The 25089-nt window shown below is 40.0% G+C and overlaps 1 protein-coding gene across 1 annotated transcript in view; it reads left to right on the forward strand.

Moving 5' to 3' along the window:
* The window catches only part of nbr1a (NBR1 autophagy cargo receptor a), a 504698-nt gene that overhangs the window by 108555 nt on the left and 371054 nt on the right, over window positions 1-25089 (forward strand). The window lies entirely within an intron of this gene.

A 25089-nucleotide genomic window follows, 5' to 3' on the forward strand; every position in this document is an offset into this window, starting at 1 on the left:
GCATCCCTCAATGCTTTATTTTAGAGCTCTGTGGCTGCTTGTCATATCTGGAGCACACTCGCGAAAAGTACTTCTAGTGCTCAGTAAAACTTTGAGGACAGGAGTTATGCAATCCAGGCACAGAGAATGTACCCTGCTAAGTTAAGTGTTTATCTGTGAGGGACAAGAGATCCCTTTAGAGGGACTAAATAAAATTAGTGTGAACATTACAGAAAATCACTGTGGCAACTGGACTCCTGTGACTGAAAGCTTGTCTTTTGTCGCGCCAGTGGAAAACAGTTGATATTAAATTTCACTACATCATCCATAATGTGCTGTCATTATGTCATTTTCAAGTCCAGTTTTTCAACAGAAAACAGACAGCACATGCTTCAACTAAGGCAACTAACATGGAACAAGTTTCCCAAGAAATCCAAAGCACACATTTTTAAGTGCGGAACATGTACATTACCTAAATATATTGATCCTGACAAAGCATCTGCCCTGCGTTACTGTGTGCATGCACCGTGACCTGCAAGTGACCCTCACAGACCTGGGGAACGGCTGAGGTGCAGGAGGAGTCAGGCTGATCTATTCCCCCCGCAAATGTTACAGGTCTACCACACTTCGTTCAGGCCCCCGGTGTAAGTGTCATCGATGAAGTTTTGAATACCAGGTGCAGAAGTCCCACAGGATCCCTACTCTGTTACAAGTGTAAGAAACAGGATTCAATTAGGTTAACATAAAGGCAAGAGTTCACAAAAAATATTCTGGTTGACTCAAGGCCTCTATAAGGAATATTTATAGAACTGACATACTTGCCATAAAAAATGATGGTTGGCCTCCTTTATACAAATGAGGGAGAATAAATGGAAGGATTACATTATAGGAGAAGAATTAGGCCATTTTCATCCGGTTAAACAGCCCTTCAGTCAGTGCTCTGTGCAGATGCTTATCTTTAAACTAACAATTTCTTTAGATAATCACTGTTTCCTAACAATGCTTGCTGTCAGTAGAGTGCCACGTCTTCATTTCAACTCTGCTAACTGAATAGAAGGACCTACGTGGGATAAATGTTGAGACACTACTCCCAAATGTGTGTTTAGATCGTTTTTCCTCCTTTGAACTTGTATAATGGAATGGTAAAATATCTTATTTCAGCTTTGTGCAGTGCAGGCTTGTTGTTCAGTGCATGGCCAGAAAGTTGTCTAAAAAGCAGCCACTTGAAGGGCTTAGGCGCTGTCAACACAGACTTAACTGATGTTCTGCCAAATGCAGAAGAGACAGTCAAATAAAATAGACTGTATATCATCTGCAAATAAAGAGATGCTTAGTTAATGCATGTTTTTGCCAGCCTTACAAAAGCAAGCAATTCCTCTCTACTGAGTGCAAAAGCACCAGTGGAAACTGACTTGAGGTGACATTCATAGCATGTGAGGCACTTTCGCTAAGATGCCAAAAACTAACCCCCATAAAAGTCTTTAAAGTGTTGTGTTTCTGGTCAGCTGCCTGTGCAATTCAATTGCCTCACAATATTGCAGGCTTTCCAAGACGTTTATTGAGATGGAATATATTTACTATTACTAGAACACAAAGTATTCAGACCCTCGTCAAGGATTACATAAAGTTAAAATGCTGCTACACCCCAGTAGTTTCACATCCAGGTCTTCCGAGTCAACCTTTTCCAAGAGCGGATATTATTGCTCCAGTCAAACACATATGGACAATGACGGATGTATTCGGAGACGGATGTTTGTATTCCACCAACCACTCCCTTATCAGGTCATGAGCGCTAATAGCTTAAAACAAATGGAAACCAGAAGAGATGTCTGGCTGCCTAAAGGAATGAGGAACGCGGAAAGCACAAGTTCAACTAATTTTGTGTTCTTCCAATGATGCATGCTTTGGAAAGTGGATAGTGTTTCCTGCAAGCGGAGAGTGTAATTCTCAGCAGGGAAGGGAGAACCTGGGGTCAGGGCGAGACCAAAGATGTCCTCCTATGTTAACTCCAACATCCAGCATGTTAGTAAATGAGCCACATTGTTATATCGGGTGAACCTTTGGGTATATATGATGAAGTACGCTATCTCCACATCAGGTGAAAGACTTAAGAGGTAGGTGACACTTTTTCCAGAGATGGACAGTAGCACCACACGGGTCAGGAGCTTCCACTGAGCCATGTAAGCCTCAGTTTCTCAGCCGAGGCCAGGCATGCGGAGAGGCGAGCCAACCATATGGGCTCAGGACAACAGGAGGTGCAGTGGATAGGAAACAGGGCTGTCAACAAACAATTCTAAACAGCCACAGCAAGCCCTAAGGTTCTGGAGGCAGAGTGCATTTCCTTGCTTAATCATCACCTTATGCACAAGCAAAAAAAAAACCCAACGAAAATATTAATTCAGTGCCGCGTCTTTAACAAATAGGATTTCCACTCTGCAATTAGAGCTTAAAAGTGCTGAACTTGTGTGTTTTTGCTTGTAGGAAAAACTTCAAAAGTTAAGTGTCAGCTCCTCCAACTTTTTCACACCCTTAAAAGAGATGAAGCATGAACGTGTCTATTGGTGCAACTGTTGTACATTTTGTGGTATGTGTGTTATTTTCTGGGTGACTGAGGGGGCAAGCAAAGGCCAGTCTAACACGTGTAAGTATCAAGAGTTTACAGAGCCTGTCATTCGGTAATAAGCTTGAGGTCAGCGGCACTGACGACTCGAGGAAAGCTGACATAAGCTCAGTCGATTCCTGCACACACACACGCATGCAATTAAAACCGTATATATTTGGCATGCTGTTAAAATGTTACGTCATATGTGTTTAACTGTGAAACTGCAAATCATAAATTGAGGTTATACAACAAAGATGTTTCCTTGTGGCACTAGTCAAGCATTTACAGTTTTTTCCTGCTGTTTGACTAAATTTTACAGGAAAACACAGTAGCTCCAGTGTCAAATAAGACATTATTAGACAATAAAAAATGCAATAATGAACTAAATTTCACAGATTATTGATGTGCTTATCAAGTTTTCATGGCTAACATGTAAGCTAACACATCCAGCAGACACAATATTTACATCCCATTGGTGTCTTAACTGCTGTTGAATGAGCGTTCAGTTTTCATTCAGCTTTAATCCGAGGTTTGGTCAGCTAGCGTCATTGAAAAATATTATTTAGCCGCAGCTATGAAGTGCAGCTCTAATGATCACCTCTTGCTAAACCAGTGGCTCGGTTGGTTTTGTCCTCTGTGACTCAAAATGGACAGATGATGTACAATTGGCTTGACTTATTTGGAGCAGTCACTTATAATTGTCGGGTGTCATAATCAGAGCGACAAACCAACAGCGCTAGCAATTCTTCAATTCGCTACTTATGCCAAGGTTTAAAAGACAGACAATTTACCTTCCACTGTGTGAGTGGCCCTAATGTAGTTAATAACACTGTGACGCAAAAGCTGGTTTAACAAATGGAATAAAATGTCTTCAAATTAAGTTTGACAGAAGAAAACCACACACAGCATGTTCGAGACGTTTTAGCAGTTACGGCAAATTTTTCTGTCTGACGTCTACACATTTAATCCATTCGCTTAGATTCGTATGAAATGAGCTGACTCAATTCAGTTTCTCGCTGTCAACTGGTCATTTTCCAAAGACAGTGACCCAGGTCTTGACAAGACCAGCCCAGCTCCCCCTCCCAGGGTGGAGTGCAAAAAAAAGTACCGCAATTGCTGCTTCTCATCATCTCTGAAATATGTCTGTTTCACTCTGTGGCACTCAGGAGTTTCTATCAGCAACCATGTCATTTCCAGATGGTGTTTGAGCAAAACAGATCCATTTATTGGGTAACAGACAGAGTTGTCTTTCCCAATTTATGCCGCATATTGTACACGTACATGCACACTGGCACACAGAATAATTGAGTACAGTATAGCCTAACAGAAACACACACACATGCACATAGCAATGAAATGGAAACTTGTATATAAAGCTAGCGGTCACCCAAAAGCACTTGAGCCCCAGCATGTTTTCAATAAGAGGAGTCAATGCAGCAGACATTTCTGAAAAATAAAATGCGTAGAGGGATCGTTAAAGCGTGCCTCCTTTAAGAGCACACAGAAACAATTAAATCTGCAGCTGATGATTTTTAAACAGGAGCAAAGCATTTGTGTGGGTGGTAGACATGGCATGTTGGGGATTATGCAGCCCATGAGAAACAGATTTATGACAGGCAGTAGTCAGTCTCTAACCAAAACCTCCCTTCACATTTTTGAATCCTAAAAGAAATACAAAGAGCGAATCAAACCAATTTTCTTGATGTCATCATTTCTAACCACAATGATGCTGATTGTATTAATGCGGTGGTGCCCACCAGACCATGACGAGTGACCCAACCCTCGCTATACTCTCCTTTTCCTCATTAAATGTTTTTTGAGACATTACAGCTGAATCTGATCATGACAAAGCTCTCTGGACAGGAGCTCCCCGATGACAACAGCATCTTTGGCATGTTTGAATTAAATTAATATCTGTGGCATTATATCACCACTCAGCACACTGGGATTAGTGACACTGAGCCTTCTTGTTCCCTTTAGCTTAAAGTAAGTGGCTCCTCTCTCTCTTTCTCTCTCTCTTGAGGAGGATACTGTATCTAGTGTAGCCTATCTTGAAAAACCTCAGACACCATGCTTAGTTCACTGGCATTGCAAAATAGAGCGTCTCCTTCCCAGAACAACAAACTGGAGTTTTTTTTTCCCCCTGCAGGGTTTATGGCTACTTCCACAGACAGCCCGGTGCCTTTGTGCTTGTTTGTATGTTTGTGTCACACTTCCTCAGCAGATGAGGTTATTTTAGGGCGCTAGTGTTGCATTACATCCTTCACCCTGAACTTGATAATATTTCTCTACACAGATATAAACAGGCAGAACATTGAGATTGCACCGCAGATGGAAGCTGTTTTATTTTTTGGGGCTGATTAATCAGGCGTCAGTTCTTTTTTTTTTTCTTTTCTAGCTTCAATCTGACCCCCTTTGGACCAGCTCAACGCAATCAGCTCCAAGTGCTGTGGAAATTGCTTCCTATCCGTGTGGCCATGGGTGCACGACCCAGGAGAGGCTAAGGCAAATATCTCCTCAATCTCCCCAGCTTAGGAGAGTTTAAGATCGGGATCAATTCAGCTCTCCAGCCCTTATCAGATGACAAAGAGACTCTGGAACTGTATGTCTGATTCAGCGTCCCAGTTTTGACCTAAGTTGCAGAGAAGGTCTCTGAAAGCATAATTTTCTCTGTGGTGAAATACAATGTCCTTTTTTCACTGAAATTGTCGATTTTGGGAGTATCAATTCTTATGGCGCTATATAGCAATCATTTTTCCTTAGTGACTTTTTTCTCAGGAAATGCGTAATTTGTCCTTGGCACTATTTGCTTGACAAAAAGCAGAATAATGGATTGCTGGACATGACTATCCAATGCCCTGTTCACTTTTCCTCCTTAGAAAGGTCTTTACAGTGAAATATGTGGTGTGAGAGCGGAATACTCCGATACTGGGGCGTGGGTAGGATTATTGCTGTTATGACAGCAAAAGCTAATTGTTAAAGAGTGGTTGTATGAGAAAGTGTCTCTTTTTATGACTCACGCTCTTCCATCTGTCCGTCGAAGGAGCACTTTTCCATTTTAACGTTTTTTTTTTTTTTTTTTGCAACCTCTCCAAATTCTCACAGAGATCAGTAGAAGTCTTGGAACAAGACTCAGAGACAATCCACCGGTTTGCCTCTCTGTGTTTACGATGATATATTGCTCGCAACTTTTAACAACATCTAAAATGATATGCTGCTGTTGCTGTAACAAATACTGAGGATGACAATCTCTTTCTCCACTTTCTGTCTGTCACGGATTTATTCGGCTGAATTCGCATGCCAGAGTTTGACTGTTGCTTAGAGAGGCCTTGGTTTGTTTCATGCCGTTATCACAGTGTGCTGAGATCGCTGCCTGTCAGCATGTCTGTCCCAGATGGAAGGAACACAGCGCAAACTGTATGTTTTCTAGTTCCACTGGAGAGGAATAGATTTGGAGTTGATTCACCAAGCAGATGCCTCTCTGGGCTCTTTTGCGGACAAGCGACCTAGAAGAATATAGATAATTAAATACATTACAAAACCATAAGAAGCTACTGTGTATGGTGCCTCGATCACTGAATGTCAAAAAACAGCACTTTAAAGGAAAACCCGTGGTGTATCATTGACTTCGGAGGGAAAATTGCATGTCTCTGCACTACTTTGCTTACAGAAACTAGCTTTTTTTTCTTGTTCTCCAACAAATTTGAATAACACCGCTCAACGCCAAATGAAATACGTGTGCCAGACAACAAGGCCAGACACCTTCTTGAAAAATAGCTGCATCAGTGGAGATGAGGTTTTTATGACATGATCGATCATATTTTGCGGTGACTTGGCAAGACGGAGGCACGTTCAGAAATATGTCCAATAAATAAAACCTGATTGCTGTTGTGTCAACAGTTAATCACCCAGCACAGACACTGTGTTTCCCCTCCAATCGCTGAGATACAAATGATGCATTCTGTGTCTGGATCAGACTCGGTCTCGGTCTGGACGGCAATGAAACATTTATTGAAGTGTTGAACTGACACTAAAAGAAAAAAAAAAGACACAAGCGATGCAGTGCAATGTACAATTCCAATCATACTTTTCTGATTAAGTTTGTGTTGTGTTATAAAATTAGAACCCATGATTTTAAAAACAAAAACTTATTGCTCTGAAAGGCACTCCTTAAATCCTAAAGTAGAGGGCCACTTTTGCATAAATAACCCCCAAAATGCAGACCCTCTTGTTAAGCCTTATTGTAGTTTAAACCCCCATCAGACTCTGTGACCAGACTCCAGGTCTGAAATGGCTTAGGTCAAAGTTTGAGGCGCCGATGGCCCACCCAGGACCTACACACCACCCATATATACACTTCAGTATAGAGCCAAAAATATGCGGATACCTGGGATTTGTTTCTCAGACTATGGTGGCCCTTAGTTTCTATGAAGGAGAAGCTTAAAACTACAGCACACAATGATACTTAAAACAATGATATGTGTCAAAATTTGTGGCAACAGTTCATAGAGAAATGGTTTTCCCAGTTTGTTATGGAAGAACTTGACTGGCCTGCACACTGCCTCCCGGACCTCAAACTCTATCCAACACCTTTGGGACGAACTAGAACAACAACCACAAGCCAGGTTTTATCACTTAACTTCAGTGGCCAACCTCAATACTCCTGTGGCTGAACGGGACCAAATCCCTGCTGCCGGGCTCTAAAAGTCTGTAGAATTTTTTCCTAGAAGACTGCAGTTTGTTATTGGAGCATTTTAATGCCCGAGGTTTTGGAACGAGATGTTAAACAATCACATGTGGGTCTGTTTTTTTGGGTGTCAACATACTTTCCTCACATGCTTTTGGCCACCTTGTGTAAACTCATATAACTACAAATTCACACACAGAAGGCATCGTGCACCCCAAATATTTGAGAACGGATGGATTTAGAAATTGTTAAATTCTATTTTTATATTAAGTGTTTTCATTAAGCCTTAATATTATAATATATTAACAAATTCTGCTTTTTAGTATGTTTTTATACATATTTAACTTGGTTCCCCCCCAGCTAAAAAATCACTATGTGTGTTAACCTCAGTGTGAGGCATGAATAACCAATCTCAGCTCATAAAACAGTCAATACTTTGAATGTCCTTGTTTAAAGTGACCCACAACTAGTTTATTAGTGTTATTTGCTATTGCTAGAGGCAAAATTATTGGTTGGGTCAAAACAACTTTGCAGGGAGTCAAGAGAGTCAAGAGCTAAATAGTGTCACTAAAAACTACATTTAGCTACAGGTTTTTACTGTTTAGACACACACACACACACACACACACACACACACACACACACACACACACACACACACACACACACACACACACACACACACACACACACACACACACACATAATAGTCTAATGGAAGCTCCCTATAAAGCCTATTAAACTGACCCTTTCCTACCACTCACTCTTTGCCACTGCAGAGAACATTGCAGGTCAGCAACCCTTCCAGGTCTCTGGATCAGCAACCCGTGGACGACGGCGAACATGATTGTAATAGCAGACTAGCTCAGGATAATTCTGGTGGTCTGCCTCGCTTCCACCTCTGGAATGTCCATATTACAAACTGCAATCACTTCCCATCTCCAGAAGAACTGTTACAAGCGTATAGTTCATTTCAATGTCAGATGTCTTTTCTTTTTTTCCTCCCTTTTTTCCCCCCACCATGTGATGGCATTCACTGCGCCATGTGCGGACAGACGGGGAGAGTGCTTTCTGCTCCCATAAATAAGGCTGAGGTAGGCTCCGGCCTGTTTCATCCATCACTGGACTGTAGCTGTGTTTGTAGAGCAGGAGGGAGTGAGGGGCCCGGATTCATCCATGTTCCCAGCAGCCATTCCCTGTGGGAACTTCACACAGCCATTAAACACCTCATGGCAGCCCGTTAGCTATCGGGCCAGCTGAGCCGAAGAGAGAACTGCGGTCCCACAAGCTTTCCTGTCGTCCCTGTGGACGTGTCAACAGGTTTTTCATTTAAAGTTTTAGTGCACATCTCGGGCGCATAAGTCTACTGATATAGGAGAAATGGAGGCGCATACATCCTCAGTCTTAAAGAAAGTCACACGGGTGTTAATGTAGGTGAAAATAGATGTGAAATACAGTGAAAGGTCAGTAAAAATTCAAGACTGCTCCACAATGACAAAGATAATTATTCATATAGCACATTTTCCAGTGTCAGTAAGTGTTCATTTTTAAACGAACATTTACTGACACATGAATCATTACAGCTCTGAATTACAATAGAGTCATTAAGGAGAATTAAAGTACAGCTGATCTGACTTTGGAGCAGGTGTTCAACATTATCTGAACACAACTCTGATGTCTGTTTGAACTTAATTTGGTTCTACTCTGAATGCAAATTGACAGCTTTTAACAGTTACAGATCAATGTGGGATTGCTTTGCAACAATTCAGAGTCAAATATTTATCTCTTGTGACCAAAATCTCCTTGATAAAGCATTACATAATCAAGCAGTTGTGTTGATTTTGACTTTAGGCCTTTTCACCATTCATCTCAACGGTAATCGTGAGGTCATCTCAAAGCCATCAGAATCCATGGCGACGGTGATCCTTTGATAAACACAGATGACTTTTGGGATGTCAGCAGGCCGGTGAAACCTGCATTTGGGGAGGCAATAGCATCTAACATGCCCTTAAGTCACCCATGGGAGTGAAACAAAGTGGTTTTTATGAGGGAGTGGATCGCAGGTGTTGAAACTGACAGACTGCACTGTAGATTCCCAAGCTTTTTAAATGCATGCATCTGGACTAATAAAGCCTTCAATTTATAAAAAAAAGAAAAGAAAAAGAGGGCAAGACCCAAATCTGTATGTGTTTGGTCATCATCACTTACCACTTTATTAAAAATGAAAAAACATAATCATAACCCATCGAAGTTCGTGTTGAGCAATTGAGCAACCGAACAAAAGCAGTTTTCCTGCAGGGATCAATAAAGTTTTTTTTTCTGAATCTGATTTTGATAAGTAGAGGGAACAAACATTCAGAACACAGTCCAAAATCCCGACAACCAGTAAAATTCCCCAGCTTGAGTGTTTCTCTCCCCCCAGCCCCCCTCAGCACCCACCCACCCTGTCGTGGGAGTGGTGCATGGCTGTTTGATCTCACCTCGCCCTGATTAATTAAAGGAGAATGCCACGGACTCTCAATGTCTCCACGGGTTTCACATAACTATCCCAAACAGTCAAGTTGGATCGTTCAGGGAGTCGACGGCATTGTTTTGTTGAGCAAGACTGGAGAGGTGGCTGCTCCCAGCACTCCTTAAAACCACACTCCACATGCCAGGGATTCCTTCTGACCACACACTTGGGCAGAAGCAGATGCTTGATTGATGAATAGGCTTCGTTAAGTGTGTTTTCTTCATCAAACAACTGCAGTGTCTTTGAACTTAGTGCTATTTAATATTAGGGTGATTTCACTCCCATTTCCTCGCTATGGAGTCGTATGGTTAACCCTAAATTGTGTCTATCTATCTATCTATCTATCTATCTATCTATCTATCTATCTATCTATCTATCTATCTATCTATCTATCTATCTATCTATCTATCTATCTATCTATCTATCTATCTATCTATCTATCTATCTATCACTTTCACCCTTTACAAAGTGCTCATAATGGTGTTATTAATAGATAACAGATTGTTTACTAACACTTTACAGTTCACTTAATAAGAACTTTTGGGTTGTGAAATATCCCTCTAGCTGTTGAGTTGAGTTGAATGGATAATAAATAATCATTAATAAAGGGCAAAAGAAATTAAGTCTGCTGTTATAAATGTTAATAAGCCATTAATAAGGCTGTAATAAACAAGTCTGCAGCAATAAATGTTCAAATGTCATTAGTATGGAGTAGTAAACGCCAAGTTGGTCCTTATAAATGTTAATAAATCAGTAATAAAGGTAATAAAAATCACATCTGCAGTTGTATTAATAAGTCCATCAGCAAGTCGGTAGATTGACTGTAAGTTTTTGTCAATAAAGTTGTGAATTAAGGTTATGGGTTTCTTGTTTTCTAATTAGCATCAACATTTAATACGTTATCTGTTATTAGACTTTCTTTTTTTTCTTTATTTGGTCTGAAACCACCTCCACACAAGACACAAGACTTTATTTATTCACTGTTATTTACTTTTATTTTTTCTTCATTTTCATTTTCACCTCCGAGGTACAATATAGGCAAAAACAACAAACAAATAATAACGTACTATCTCAAACGTGAGACATCTTAATAATACAAAGGTGATTCCTTAAAGAATAAAAAACTAATATATTACATTAGTCATTTACAATGATCATTTTATAAATAATTACAAAGACAATCATATAGTCTGTTAGTGTCTTCTGATAAGCTGGTACCTTTTAACCTGGAGAATCATTCCAGCCCTGCAATTAAGTAATTAAGCAATTAATAACACTTATAATAATCCAAGTCTGCAGTTGTGAATATTACATAAGTTCTTTATGAATTAATTGTGGTCCAGGTGCTTTGTAACATCTTTCCTGGAAGGTCAAAGGTCAGACAGTCCACTAGAGGCAAAGCAAGTTTGATGCTAGAGGAGGAAAACATAGTCAAAGGGATCATTTACCACCTGGAACTTTTTTTTAAAGTGCCTTATCAGAAAGAAACCATATTTTTAAATCTTCTATCCTGTCCTTCCTGAAGAATCGTTCACTTCACTGTTGACCAAAAGGAAAATAAAACCCTTTGCCTGTCTGCAGGATAGACAGCTCGATTATAAAGCAACTCTCTGGGCTCCATCATGCAGCGTGACAGTAAGGACATGGCCCTGGAACGGTGACAGCACCCATAAGTCTCCATCGGGGCCCCCAGTCAGCCTGTCTCTTGACCCTGTGCAGGTGCCTCGTGTTCCTGCCGGCGTCGCCAGCCAGTCAGACCCTAAATGGCTCTCCTCCCTCTCCTTCTCACATTCTCCTTTAAGCTGAGCTCCGTGCCGTCACTCAGTAAGATGTTCCACAGCCACGGAGGGGGCTTAGCGGACGACGCCGTGTTTAGTCATTAGTGAGCAGGAGATCTTGCGGCCCGGGCTATGCGGTATTGGATGTCACATCTGACAACAACTAGAGAGAGGAGCAACATATGTGCGCGAGTGAAGGGGCAAACGATCAAAGAGAGGAGCATACTTGTGTTAACCTACTCCCTGCTGATGGTACAACATCAAGAGCACGCTGCTAAAACGATATAAAACAGGCAGGAATAAAAACCTGACTGGTGGTCTTATTATGATATAAAATTTAAATGCAAAAACTGTGATGCAGCTTAATATTAATAGTAAAGAATAGTGAAATTGACTGTGATGAAGGAGAATATAAAAAAAAGTAAATAAATGGGAATGCTTTTTTAATTTGTTTTCCTTTTCCCTTTACGTGTGTGGTATGTGACCCATTAATCATCTCCACTTCCATGATTTGATTCATATTTGATCACCTGGCATGGAGAAGTGTATTGCTGAGTACTTTTTTTGTATGTATTCTTGATTGCAGTCACATGTCTGACCCACAAATAAATGATTCCTTTCTCACTTGATGCCTCGACAGCTGTGATTTGTCAAAAAAAAACAAAAAAAAAAAACAGGAGGAATGTGATTAAAAGTGAATAACTCGATAAAAAATTAGTGCATTTCATGGCTTTCCAAACACCAGACTCGTGCTTATACGCACACAAACAAACACATGCATTTCTTATAAAAGCACTGGCATCGCATGCGGCTGTACGAGCCAATTGGGCTCAGTAAAATTTGGTTTGTTAGGAAACACTCAGCAGACGAAAAGGCAAATGTCCCACTGAGTCTGTAAAGACCTACTCAGAATGTTATATGCAAGATTAACTTTATTGTTATTCAGACTATACACAGGACAAGTGCACGATGCAATCTAATCACAAATGCAGTTAAATAAAAAAATGTCATAAAAAAATGCAAAAACTGCCCTACTGTAAACAATTATTAGTATATTGCACATATGATTAAAATCAAAGCATCACAGGATTAAAAACTGTTGATGGATTGGTGCAGACTGACTGAGTGTGTGTGTGTGTGTGTGTGTGTGTGTGTGTGTGTGTGTGTTGGGGGGGCTTTTGCAGTGGCTGGCAATTCTGCACCGTAGCACTTCTTACCTGGAGGGCAGAAGGGCAAACAATCCATTATAGTTATGTTTATGAGTGAGTGGGGTCTCCAGCAATGTTGGTGGCCTTGATCAAGCAGTGTTTGTGTGATATGTCCTGAATGGATGGGAGAGAAGTCCCAATGATTTTCTCAGCTGTCCTCACCACTCTCTGCGTGGATTTCCGGTCGAAGGCATTGCAGTCTCCATACTAGATAGAGATGCAGCTGGTCAGTACGCTCTCTATGGAGGCTCTGCAGAATGCGGTGAGTATGGGGAGGGGGGAGGTGTGCTCTCCTCATCAAGGCAAATGTCCCACTGAGTCTGTAAAGGCCTACTCAGAAGGTTAGCAACAAAAAAAAGAAGAAAAAAAAAGAAAAGAAGAAATCACAGCTATTTTCCAAAGATGCAAAAACCAAAAATTGGGCTCTGGATACTTATAACTGTGTATCAGAAGTATGAGAGAACAACTACAACTACTTCCCTGAACCCATAATGTTAATGTCCTGACAGAGAAATGTGCAGAGTGGCTGAAAAAAGAGAGGCTCCCCCTTTTTTGCTGACTATTACCAATATTTCATTGCAGTTAAATCCTCTTTGTCGACTGATTTTGACCAAATGCATAAACGTTAAAGTCAACAACAATTTACCAAAATAATTTAACTACTTACTAAATTGAATGCAGCACTCTTCCTTGCGTAACTTTTTTTATTTTTTTTATTTTGTGGTTACTCAAATTCTTCAAATAAAGGTTAAAGACAGCAATAAACCTCTGAGGTTTTGTGAAGACAGAATTAGATAAACCCAACAAATTCAATCACATTGACTACAAATTAGAAAAGAAATTAGAATTAATACAGTAAGAAGAAAACTGAGGAAACAAAATAGGCTAACACCAGTAAGGATCAATATTAAATACACATAATAAGAAGTACAAAACTGCAATTAATCCATTTACATATACACAGAGTGCAAAACAGTAGAAGTAAAAAGAATGAGACATTAAAATATCAACTTTTAGCCAAGTAGTAAATTAAGTCATATCAAACAGATTGCAGAAAAACAGGAAATGACAAATTACAAGCATCAAGAATCACAAAACAGCAATAATTAAGATATAATATTCCTTTATTAGTCCCACAAATGGGGACATTTGCAATTAAAAATGCATCTACTGATAATTCTCCATCAAAGTCATTTGGATAGTCCATAAAAATGTCTGTCGATTTACTACTTTGTCACAAATCTGTCAAAATGGTGGCTGTTAGTTAAATTGATGGAGTACTGTGACAGTAGTGGTTATTACAACTATCAACAGAAACCAATTGGTGGTGGCAGAAAATCATTATGAGTAAAAGTCCTGCAATCAAAATGTTAATTAAGTGTAAGTTGATAAAAGTAAAATACAACTAATTATTATTAAGTGGGACTGTAATGTGGCTGGTAGAAGTGGAGCTAATTTTATGACTTTATTAGATAAAGACATGATAAGAAATGAAGAGAGAAGATGGGGAGCTTTACCATTTGGCTACTGGAGGCGAGCCAAAGAGAGACAAATGTTAACTTTTTTATTTTTTTTACACACTATAATCAATAACAATGCATCATATTTTATAAACTCATTATCATTTTGTATGTTGCATCTTAATCTGTGAAGTAACCAGCTGTCAGATGATTGTAGCTGGGTAAAAAGTACAATACTTGCATGTGAAATGTTGTATAAGAAGAATAAAAAAGCACTATGTCACTGTTTTTATGACCCTTTCAGTCATTTCTATGAACACTTTTTTTGACACTGATTCATAATTTTGTGGCTCTCTAAGCACTTGAGTAACATTTATTTTATTTTATTGTTTATTTAAACTTATGACCAAAATTAAGATGAAACATTAAGACACTGAAATGATGGATATTTGATTCTACTGTAAGAAACGACTCCAAAGTTATCCTTGAGCTCGGCCTGCATTTGAAATGTGTTTAAACGTGCTCTGTTGGGAGGATGTTTTGATTTCAAACCAGCTGCAATACAAATATTTTCTGAAAGATTTCATTGCCCTGAGGCGTATTTCTGGTAAATCACAAAAAACCCAAAGGACTAAATTAGCACAATTTAACAAATCTTAGCTGTAATTACACATATCAGCATTACGTATCGCCCTGAATGGTACAGATCTAGCTGAAATAATACATGAGATCTTCCTGCCAAAACTCTCTGACATATACAGCAAACATTTGAGTTCATGTTACAAGTTCAACAAGTGAGGGAGAGAGCAAAGTGTTGTTGGATTCCACTGATGTTTGCGCCATTAAAAACACGCGTCCTCTCGTGAATACCAACAGAACAACGTCCAAATGGACTGTTGTGTCGAAACCTTAGATCACCAAAGGGAGAAAGAAAAACTTTTTTGCAAGTTAATGTCTTCCTTTCGGAGCCTCTATCAGACATGTATCCGCTTCTTGAGTAATATAGTGAGTGCCATCTGACTCCTGTTGTATCTACAGTATACCCGCTGAAGAGCAAAGCAGGATAAACTCACGATGGGTCAGATAAGTGTGTGCATTGTGTGTTTTTCTACGCCGGTCATTCGAAAGGTGCTGTAATATCCATTAGGAATAAAGGTTCTGTGGACAAATAGAGCTGGGTGTCTCTGAGGTGCTGATTGAGCAGGCAGATGGAGTATAAATTATGATGAAAAGGCATCACCAAGGTTGACCCCCTCCATCTATGCTTAATCTACAGCCAAGGAGAGATTTTATTTTCCTTGCAAGATCAGGGGAAAAAATGGCCGGGGAATCATTCTGCTAAACCCTCGGTTGGCAGGCTCTGTCTCGGAGTGGTTCAGCATCTGTTGCTTTATTTTCCAGTGGAACTCTCTCTCTCTCTCTCTCTCTTCTTTTTTTTTAAATATTTTTTTTATTTTTTTTTAAAGCTTAAATGATTTCTTGCACCATGTGAAATTGATTAATCGTTCATGATAGCAAAACTAGACTTAATTTTAAAAAGGTCCCACATCTTGAGTCCAGTTTATAAAACTAATTTTGGCATCGGACTCGGAGCAGTCGCAAAAAACAAAAAAAACAAAAACCCTGCGGCGGTATCAGTGTAATAGAGGTCAGAGGATATTAAATGGAATGAGTTTGTTTAAATAAAAATGGATAATGGCTGTTTCTGGTCTGCTCTGAAATGGACTGTTCCTGCCATGTTTTGGTAGTAAAGTTTATTTTAGTATCATGGCAATTAAACACAGGAGTCATAAAACACTATATGATAAAAACCCAGCATTAAAAATGCCAAGTGAGGAGACAAATTTACAATGGGCATTAATACATCACAGCTGGCCTTTAGATAAATCTGAAACTTGAGCAAATACCTTTTACCTTTGCTACACACAAGCCGCTTAATTTGTTATTTTAATAACAGGAAACTTTTATGTGCATGTGGATGTGGAGATGCATCAAAAAGCACCCTGCTAGCTAAAAGATAAACGGACACAAAGGACCAAAAACATAACCCACGCAGGCTGGGGTAACAACCTTGGTCAGTGATCACAACGAGGAATGACATAACGCTTTTCCTTTCCACAACCTGACTCAGTAAAAAAAAAAAAAAAAAAAAAAGGACCAGAATCCATTTCCAATCCTGCACAGTCAGTTGCAGTGAAGCCTGATTCTGACCTCTTTCCCTGTGACTCCATCATGCACCTGTGCAGGCGAGGACCTCGGGGACGGTCCCCGTTCAAGCCGTGCATGGGGCCCTCAAGCCTCCCTGTCGTGCCTGATGTATGTCGGCGTGTCCCGGGGTCCTCTCCCTGTAGGTGTGGGTCTCCCTCCAGAGGCCCGATTAAAACGGCCTGCTCACTCAGCTGTGTTTGCCGCTTGTCAAACAGTCTGGTTTATGGGCTTCATTAGTGCAGGAGGTGGGCTACATATGGGGAGTGTGTTTTACTGCCACTGGCTGTCTGTAAAGTCCAGAGATCACGACTTGTATGACACTCAGTAAATCAGCCGAGCTCTTGCACATTTCGGTAAAGTTGTGAAACACAAGTGCAAACCGGATGAGAAAAAAAGGAGGGAGGAAGAGAGATAGTTATCATCTAACAAATGAGAAATACTTAACTATTGCCAATACAAAAACACTACTGGATTTTATATGTAATCAGTGCTCGCCTGTTTTGTTGGAAACCGTCTTCTATGCATGCACGAGTTATTAATTACAATCAGATTTTTTTCCGCGTAGCTTTGCTGCAGCTGAGTCTGGAGACTGAAAAAGCCGAGAGGTGCAGAGAGAGGGACTCGAATGTGTGTGGCTTAGGTTACGCTTACCTCCACTATTTTAATGCATGAACAGCAAAGATTATTATAACTTTTTTGTAAACGTACAAATGTTAGTCACACAGGAAAAGTACTCTTTGAACACTTGTTTACAGACTGCTGCGCATGAGAATAAATCATGTGTGAAATTACCTCTTGCATGCTGCCAACACTTGATTAATTAAATAGCTACATTTTGGTACTCATCAGGCATTTCAGTAACCACGAGTGTTGACAGTGTGCAGGAGCTGATTTTTGTTACTTGTACTCAAATGGTATGTGGTATAAAAAAAAGACTGATTATGCAGAATATGAAATTTTCCTTAAAGCAATAATTACCTGACAAGAAAATTAAATAATACATTTTTAAAAATCAAACATAAAATACATACAATTTGAGAATAAACCCCCTTCATAGAGCCACACACTGAGAAAAAAGGGGTCAGATAGGAACAAGATGAGGGGGAAACTCCCTGTAACCAGCACTTCTGGTGTTTAAAGTATTACAGAAAAGTGATAATGATTTTTAAGGATGTCCAAAGTGTTAACACAACTACTGTGTCTCACTGCGGGCTTGTTGACATTCCTGATGACATTTGATGACATTTAGAGAACGGCCAGCGAAGAGTGTGAGGTGCTGCTTACATTTGTTGAGTTATGGCCACAAAAAAAAGTCAGCAGAAGTAGCTCTATGTTTGCAATTACTGTACAGTTACATTTTCACATACTGTAAGGTTGTGCAAGGAGAGCTACTTGTGCTATTGTAGTATTTCTACTTGAAGTGCTCACCAGATGGGTTAGTAAGCTTGGGAAAAGAGCGTTGCTTTGTTGGTCAACTACTGCAGTCCTCAGTCTGCTTAAATCAAATATTTGGACCATCACCAGAGTGCTTATTATATTAAGTCCCACTGCCACAAATCTAATATTTGGACTTATTTCTTACTTACTGGCCAGAAATCTGTGTTCCAACCAAATATGCCTCCTAATGCAGTGAGACATAAGAGTACTTAATGCCAGTGAGTGAATACATATGGGACCAAATTTGTTCCATCTCACCGAGATTTACTTGGACGTAACATTATATTTTCTGAGCATTTCTTGCGGGGAGGCGACTGACTGAAGAGACGGGACCACGGAGTCATAACAGAATCCCTCATCTGTTCTACTTAATGCAGACTGACTATTGGCTGTGACTTCCTTTTTAATTCTCACCCAAACAGGCCACTTTCACTATTGATGTGCTGGAAAATAGTGATGCACACTTTAAGGCCCGTGCCAGACATGGCAGAAGTGCTGCTTAGTGGTAGCAAAAGCAGTTATGATTCCCAAGACATATTTCAATTTAATGATGCAAGGAAAACGAGGGCTTTCCCTTGAGCTTACTTTTTGACTATTCCTATTTTTCCAAGCAATTTCACCTGTCCACAGCTGGCTTCACATCGCAAAATGATGTTGTGTTGAAGCATGACTTTGATGTCTTTTAGGGATCTCAGATATTGTTGTGGAAAAACTGGGAAACAAATGACTTCAGTCTTTACTGAGGCATTGAAATACCTGTATGTGGGCGTGCTGTCACGATGGGGTTTTCAGTCCTCTGGCCCCAAGCTGACAGGCCAGCAAATCTGGCAACTTTTTTTGCTTCTTTGGTTTCCATCATCTACTTTCCTGGTGGTCTTCAAACCCACTAAGTTAACGCATTCAGTCGTTGAAGTGCTCAGAGAAAGAGCTGGCAGGGACGCAAACCTGGCAGAGTGGCTTTTCATGCAGAAAAAAAAAAAAAAAAAGAGGAGTGTGTGTGGCATATAGCACGCGGGTACACGAGTGTGTGCGTGGTGGTGCTGGAAGGGAGGGCGTCTAATGTGGGAGCAGGCAGCAATGTCATGAATTTAAACAGCTCACTGAGGACGAGGTACTGGCAGCAGAACGTACATCTGAGGTGACGCGTCATATAAAAAAGGCAACGAGCGTTTAATCTCCGTCTCCGTGAAAAAGAGCAGCTCCTTCTTTAGCAGAGAGAGAGAAAGAGGGAGAGGGAGAGAAAAATAAAACTGCATTCTCCTGCAACACAGATGGGGGTTGAATAATTCATGGCAACACAGGCAAAATGTCCTCATGCTGCAGTTCTATAAAAATAATCCCATAACATCATCACACTCACCCCAGTGCTCGCGGCTCTCATACAAGACACCTGGGAGAGGTCGACTGGCCTTCAAGCCCCATGACTCAGACTTCATTCACTGTGCCTCCTCTATTCTTTGTGAAGAAAACTTTAATAAAAAAAGGAAAACAAATCATGTCATTTTGACGATCCAAAAATTGTGAATGTGTTGATGCAGCCTGCCCACATTTATGAGAAAGCTTCATCTAAAGCAGAAATAAAATATTTGTTTTTTAAAGAATAAAAAGTGCTTGGAGAGGAACATTGTGAATACAAAGAGAGACGAAAGATAAATGCTATGTGTCGGCAGAGAAGAGATGGACTTTGTCTTTCCTAATGTGTCTGCGGCTTAGCTTCCAAGGGGGCAGCGTACTTATTTTGGCCAGTTTTGCTCATTTTGGCAGAAGCAGCATTAACACTTGTCCACCCCTTCCTTTAATGTGCTTCCAAAGTCAAGTTGAACAATTTCATTAGAACAACACTTTGCCCTCCTGGGAGACAGATAGGGAGACAGCTGACAAGGATGAAAAAAAGCAGGAACTGATGATAAAGGGTAAAAAAAAAAAAAGAAGCAGCCAGGAGAAGAAAAGGAAGAGAGGAGTGAATTGGTCCAATATTTCACCCAACTTGACAAGCAGAGTTGTGTTAAATGCAGTGAGTACAGTTAACTTGGCATTGACTTTTTCGCTCACGGCACTTTACTTTGGAGAAGTGAGCACAGAGGTGAATATGACAAACTGACACATCATGGCTCATGGCCAAAGTTTCTCCCTCTGGAGTGATGTGATCTCCCCCACAGAGGATATTAAGAGTGACCCCTTATGTTCATAATGTGACCCGTGGACAACCTCGTCGCTCTATCTGCTCAGTTTGTCCCAACTTTGCACAATGTTGTCAGTTTATTCAAGGTTTCCCAACATGGTTGTAATAACATGTACCCCACATATATATTTACATTGTGATAATGTTACAGGCCAGCTGCTTATGAGCTACAGTATTTAGACGCATTTGCAGTCAAATGCATTAGTATTTAAAATTTGAATGGTTCAACTCTCTGTTTAATCCTGTTTATTATTGTTTCTATGCAGCATGGAAATATTGGTGTAGTACTCATGGTGCTGCATTAATGAAAGAAAAACTTTCAGCTTGATGGCCCATTACTTTTCAATGTAATCTGCATTTATCATCTGTAAAAAACAATCGAAACAGATCACATCTCTATAAAAAAGTAACCAACCTTTATTAAATAAATGATTATTTCTCCAGACATGCATCGCTGTTAGTACCGCTTGTAATGAAACTCTGCATGTATTGATAAAAATACTTCAAAAGCTTCTCTGTTGCCAGGGTTTTCACAAACAGGCAACGTAGTGGTGTGAAAAAGTGGCTTTACGAGCACATAAAAGTGGATACAGTTACAGCACACTGGCTTGTGGTCAAAATCTCTTAAATGGTTAAAACAACAGTTGGGTTTTGTGGGTTTTTTTAAATCACCCCTTTCTCTAGCTTGAACCCGGGTCAAAGGAAAACCGTGGCACACTATGGTTGAAATTCAGTCCATGAAAGGAGAGCAGCTCGAAGCAGTGCAATTTATGCAAAATGGTTGTGGTTAAACATGATATTTTCTATTTCATTAGGGCAGTTTAGTAATGTAAACCTGCAGAGATCCTTCTGGACAACTAAATAACAACCGTGACGGTGATATTAAGTCATACAGTGGAATCTGTAGTTAGTTAATAAAGACCATATTTGTCTTCAGAATCGTAATTATTCTTGGAAAAAATAGAGAAGCACTGTTGTATATCTGCACAAGAAGAGTGATTGAACTGTGTTCCTCCAGATTTTACATGCATATAAACACACATAGCCGTGGCCACATCCGTGTGTTCTATCCCCATGAGCCAGGGTGAGTCTTCTCTTCTCTTTGTTCTAGCCGAGTGTCTGATTAGAAACATCAAGCATAATTTCCTAATTGGCCTGTCCTAACCACTTTCATCTGGGCGATGCAAGGCGAGCAGGTACAGCCGTAATCTAATAACCATGAACGTACGGCCCACTCCAACAGAGACACATGTAACAGAGGATGTTACCTCTCTGACTCAGGCTTTTCCATGGAAGAACTGACTTATCACCTCCCTCCAGCGTTGTCCTTCCTCTCCAGTTGTGCATGGCCTGCAGCAGATCCAGTGGTCTGTGCTGTACCTGCTACAGGCACCTGCGTCATTAGCATGTGTGGCTCTTGTCCTTGTGCAGCTTGCTCTGAAATCATATTCTGGATAATGTCTGGATATGGTCTCAGTGTCACATAAACATAAAGCTGCACATTGTCGTACTTTTATATTAGAAATTGATCGCTACATGTAATGTGAAAGGTTACTCAAATCAGTTGAGATCAGCTCTGTGTGTTTTATGGTCTTTCAGCTCATTGCTTTGGTCTTACCACCCACAACTTTACAGTTACAACCATGGCAAGCAGCTGTTTTCAGTAAAAGAAAACCTCCCACTGTTCTATACATCACTTGCCCAGCAACAAACGATACATAAAGTTAGCATTAAGCAATTAGTCCGTGAAGGCCAAATCAGAGCTAAAAGGAGAGTAAATAGACTTACATTAATCAAGTTGGACTAATTAAACTCTAAATGACTGCTGGTTCTGCGCTGTGTCAACCTAATTTGTAAATAGACAAAAATTTGGTAAAACATTCACATCAAAAACTTTACATGTGGATTTGAGATTGATATCTCAGAAATACGTGAAGGGGGCACAACTTCTTAACACTGAATTTCGTGATGGGGACACGTAATGTGTAAAATTTACGTGTCCCCATCACGGAATCCTCTTTCGTGGTGGACACACGGATTCCCCGGTTCAACAACAACATTAATTTTACATTGGTATTGTTTCCACAGAATTCAGTGTTAATGGGGGTCGTGCCCCTGTCACGTATTTCTGTGAGATCAGGTTGGTGGATTTTATGTTTGCAGCTTGTTATGCTGCCCCCAAGTGGCCAAAAAAAATAATTAATCCTTCCAAAAAGTGTTTTATTTAAGAAAAAGGTTCATATTTATTTTGTATATTGATAAAATTCTCTCTGAAGATCTCTAAAGATGGAACATTTTGGTGGAGGCATGACCGTATATAGTGTCAATGCAGAGGTGCAGGGGAGCATGAACAAATGCTAATTAACTCTAGGTGGTGCGGAGAAAGCAAAGAAAAATCAAAAATGTTTCCAACTTCACCAAAAAATGATCCCTGGACTTAATTAATCTATTGCATACTGTAAACGCGTAGAAATGAGAAACAGGAGAAACTTAAGAACGCAAATATTGCTATAGCTAGCTACAACTAACATCTGTACAGTTTATACATCAGCTGTTTAGGGTGAATAAACACAGATTGCCAAATTTGCACAAAAAAATTAAAAACATATTGTGCTTTTCAGATTGTCTGAGCGCATTTTTACAATATTTGTGAATGGTCTACCGGTGCGCTATTTGGACACATTTTCATTTTCTTTTGTATAGATCTCATTATTGAAAATAAGGCATAATAATCACACATCTATCCATGACATACTGCTTTCTGATTTATAAAGAGCTAACATTTTCCTGTAATTTCCACATTGAAACATCAGTGAAGTATACTGTATATTTTCCTGATCTGTAAACAACATGACATTTGTTTCTTTTGAGGTCAATAAACACCATCTAATTAATCAAACCTATCAAATCTATTTGTAGTGATGGTAGGAGAACAGAAGGAAAACAGAAAACTGTCAACGTTTATAGTTTTAGTAATCTGAAAGTAATTATCGCAATATTTAACAGGACAAATATTTCAATATTTCACAGATTAGGAATGTCCTAACTTGAAAAAAACTGAAAAACTGTCCAAAAAACAAAAACAAAAAAACTTTTAAAGGCTCTTAGATTAATGTCAATGACAAGCCAGCATAGTATTTTCTACCAGCCTCTGTGGACGTCTCATATAAATGTTGCTTGGCTTAAGTATTTGTTGATGAACTCCAAACTTTTGGTTCAGAACCTCCTTTGGGACAAACAAAAATGCTCATGCAAATAAATCAGGCTACATCAAATGCTTTGATAAATGAATGTAAACAAATGCAAGTCAGATGTGGGGGGAATACATCACGGCTGTCCGCAGAAGGCCCTAACCTCATCACTGCAGTAAAAAGCTGATGTCACATAGGCATTCTAAATGGACAGCAACTATGAATTTGTCAGCATATCCTTGCAAAGTGATGGAGTCATCTCGCTTTGGGGCTGTGTAGCTTCATATGGCACACATGTTACACACTTCCAACGGGCCTCAATACATCTATCAAATCTGAGATCAGAGTGTGATTGTTCCTGCGAGTGTGGGCGCATCTGTGTTTTTGTGCGTGTGTCAAGGTGTCTCTGTGTACTGAGCGTTATAGCATACATGTGCAAAACATACGCAAGCATGTAAGAAAAAGGAATAAACCCATCCCATGGGCATTAGAGGAATGCAGCTGGTGTAGAATAGAGGAGAAGGAAGGGGGTGTGGGGGTGTTGTTGAGTATGTGCCCCTTGTTACCCCCGTAGTGGTGGTTATAGCTGAAGATAATGGGAAAGGGAGGCCTTATCACCGGGCTCCATCTTTGGGTTTTTGCGGTGCTGACATCTCTTGGGACAATCTTATGACCTGGGAAAGCCCTGCGGTCAAGGCCAAACCAATAAACCTTCACTATCTACACCTCCCTCATACCCCTGTTCCACCATCCACCATCTCTACATCCTTCCATCAACCGTTCTCACACATTCATCATCCCCTGCTTCTCTAAATAAGGGCATGTTGAGTCTATCAGTGCTCCCCCAGCATGGAGGAGACCCTTCACTTTCAAATCAGGAGGGGGTAAAGTCGAGGGTAAACGAAAGTATAATCAGCAACTGATGTGTTTTATCAGATAAAAGCAAAGTGTAGCAGAAATTCCTCAATTGGTTGTTTTTAGATCTGCACATCCTGATCTCACTACTCTTTCACTGCTCTGGCTCTTCTGAGAGTCATTTTTAAAATACATGTGCAGGCACATGTGGATGTGGGACACTGATAATGTTATATAGTCAACTACTCTGGTGCTCACTGTATCAATTCCTGGTTCCCTACTTATGTTCCTACAACCAGAATGCATTGCCTGATCTCTCTTTTTTTTAAATTTAAATCCTTCTTTTTGTTGTAATTATTTCCAAGACTTCTTTTTTTGTGTTGTTTTTTTTCAATTAACATGTTTTACTCATTTATCCCAATTACACAATGCTCAACATTGACTCTACATCATTGAGTTTGTTGTCTGTATTTCCCACCTTAGTTGATTTCCTCATGTGTTTCACCTGTGTATAGTTTTACTCACCTGTGTCCTGTTTGTAATCACCCCTTGTGTATTTAAAGTCTTGGTTTTCTATTCTGTCACCATTTGAGCCTCTGGTTTGGTTCAGTTTGCTCTGGGATTTTTTTTTTTGCTTCTCAGCCACTTTTTGTCTTGCCTGCTCAGCCTGAATAAAGTGCTTTTTTCAGTCTGCAGTCTCTGCATTTGGATCCACCTGCTCTGCTATTTGTGACATGACCAAGAATCCCAAACCCAAAGACATTCAAATTACATTTATAATTTGAGAGACGGAAGTCCTTTTGACACCAAAATGGTCGCCCCCTGGTGGCCTTTTGATATAATGCAGTTTTAAGCTACTTCCGCGTTGGCCTCATTTCAGAGGACCAGAACTCCCCTCCTGCTCACAATGCAACCATGTCACGTAACCCTTACCTACAGTAATTACAATACATGTACAAACCCAGTACATGTTTGTACTGCCAAATGTAT

Source organism: Scomber scombrus, chromosome 21, assembly GCF_963691925.1.
Source record: "Scomber scombrus chromosome 21, fScoSco1.1, whole genome shotgun sequence".
In the NCBI taxonomy this organism is placed as follows: Eukaryota; Metazoa; Chordata; class Actinopteri; order Scombriformes; family Scombridae; genus Scomber; species Scomber scombrus.